This window comes from Tupaia chinensis, unplaced genomic scaffold (genome assembly GCF_000334495.1).
Source record: "Tupaia chinensis unplaced genomic scaffold, TupChi_1.0 Scaffold139962_1, whole genome shotgun sequence".
Classification (NCBI taxonomy): Eukaryota; Metazoa; Chordata; class Mammalia; order Scandentia; family Tupaiidae; genus Tupaia; species Tupaia belangeri.
The window spans coordinates 20,962-23,548 of NW_006199840.1; positions in this window are offsets into that span (position 1 = coordinate 20,962).

Below are 2,587 nucleotides of genomic sequence, written 5' to 3' on the forward strand. Positions count from 1 at the left end.
AGAGGTTTTCACTATAGGGCACGTGCGCTCGCCAGACAGACAGAAAGAGACATAGAGACAGAAAGCGAGAAATCACCCTCAGGGGGGATGGTCACGCCGCAATCCCTTCTCCTCCATTCTCCTCTCGGGGTCTTGGGCATGCAGGCACACGAGCCCGTTGTGAGTTTTAAGCCACCGGGTACAGGACGCAAACCGCGGTCGACTACGTGGGAGTCCAGCGACATAGCCATTACACTAACTGCTGATTCCTGAGAAGCTGATTTTTTATGAGAAGAGGAGTAACTTGCAGAACTGGCTATAATATTGAGGAGAAATGCCAGTTCATTGATAAACTTAGTGCTGCTCAAAGGAACTTGCAGGGAGTGAGTTATCTGCAAGGTGTGCTACTACGGGAAGGGGACGTAGAGTTGCAGGGTATAAAATCTTAGATTCTGGGTTCAAATCTCTGAGACCTGTCCTGAGACGCAGAATCAAAAATCATAAACATGTGAAGTAGGAAAATAGAAGTTTTAAATAGGTAAATAAAGATTTCTCATAATGAGAAGATTCACCACCAAACCTGAAAGGCCTTTGAGTGGGCAGCTGCCAGAGGCAGCCAGCTGCTTAGGCATGAGGTTAAGTGTTGACATTTATTTCCTAAAGGTTAGTGAAGAATATTTTAGAACGGGAAGGTCTGTCATAGTATCTGGCTTCTTTGTTTTGGTTTCTTGCACTTTTTCTTTTCTTTTTTCCCCCTGCATTTGCACATCTATAACATGAGGAATTTAATTATCTCATCACACATGCCCAGGGTGGTCTTTGAAGGAATTAGCATCTATATCTGGATGCACTGCCTGGATGTTAACTTCATATCCCTTCTCAGTGGTAAATTTGTGTATCCGAGATATCAAAAGAAAGATAACAACCTTCCTAGTACCAAAAGCCAGGTGGGAAGGGTGAGTTTGTTTTAACACAGGAATACTTCTATAACTCTCTTATATATTCTTTTGTGTTGTACACATGTTTACATATTTTGTGTGTTATATTTATATAGCAAAGTCCTTAAGGAATTCTATTAAATTTGGCTTATAAATAAAGGGCGCTCATAGCATTTAATACAAATGCTTTAAAGTTCACATGACTTAAGTAAATAAGAAAGACACAAATTTAAAGATAAAATTGAAAATTGAGAATTCATGAATAACTCAGGGCTGATAGCTATCTAAGGTTTCTGACTTCTGGAAAACTTACTGTGCCTCGCTGGAGCTACAGGGTAACCTGAAAACCTTTAATAGATTAGTACCTTAAATAGATTAGTCTTCTTGCTTCTCTGCCTCCTCCCCTTGACACCGCAAAGGCTGGTTTTGAGCCTGAGACCTCCCCTTCCCCAATTCCCCCATAAAAGACCATGTGCAACCCCCCAGTGGGGGCCAGAGATTCAGAGTGCTAACTCCTCTGTGACTGCTAACATAATAAACAGTTCTAATCCCTCTGAACACTACTTTCCATTCCTCAGCATCTGGTTTTCTGCAACAATGTTATACAATTTTCAGATAATTTTACAAAAGTAACTATGCTATGTTAAATTAATATTGGTAAAATACTTATCTTTTAAGTTAAAGTACTTTGATTAATATAAACTTTAAAGCTTTTCACTTGGCTTCTAACTCTTAGAGAGACAAAAAAGATTGTGTCTATAGGATTATTTTGTTCTGCCTTTAGAAAAATTGTTAAAAAATTGAATAGCTAAAAATTAGTTGCTATATGACAAATCAAATTGCTTACTTATAAGACATTAAGGTTACAGGGACCAGTAGTTGGTGTGATGGTTAAGATGCTGGACTCCCACATAGCTGACTGCAGCACATAGCTGACTGCAGTTCAAGTTCCGAACATGACAGCTTTAATTCTTTTAAAAAATTAAGTTTACAAAAGGGTAAAAATTAAGTTAAATATATGTAATTCTATGTACGAAGTTACAAAACATAAAAATGTTGTTTTGATAAAAATCCATAAGCAAGGCATAAAAATGTATTCTTTTAAGATAATAATTATTTTGGTGGGTGGTCTAAATAAAAGGTTAATTAAGGGTTGTTTCCAAATATATATAAAGTTCATTGCATAAACCCCTACACAAGGATTTAAAGCTAAGAAGTGTTTCAGCCCATCCTTCCTAGAAGGCTTAATGGGATAGCATCAAGCAAATGGCTGACACCTTGATTATATTACACGTCACTGTGACCTTGTGGGCATAGTCTGGAACACTTCTGTAGTCTTGTTTGTCAGTAATAGAAGGGTCTGGCCAGACTTCGTTATAACCATCTCCTATTTTTTTCCTAAGGAAAAGTTTTCTAAAGGTTATTCAGAGGTCAATGTAGCACAAGGTAGAAAACAGTGAGAAATTAAAAAAAATGTTATTTATTTATTTTTATTCCAATTTCTTTTTTTATATTATGGATTTAATTATTTTTTTCTGAAACTTTTAAAATCAATTTATATTCATTCCCTAAGCATACAAAATGTGATTTCCCATCCGGAATATACTGCATAGTGGCTTAACCATGCATGTTATCGTCAATAATTCTCACTTTCTAGTTTCATATAGTTA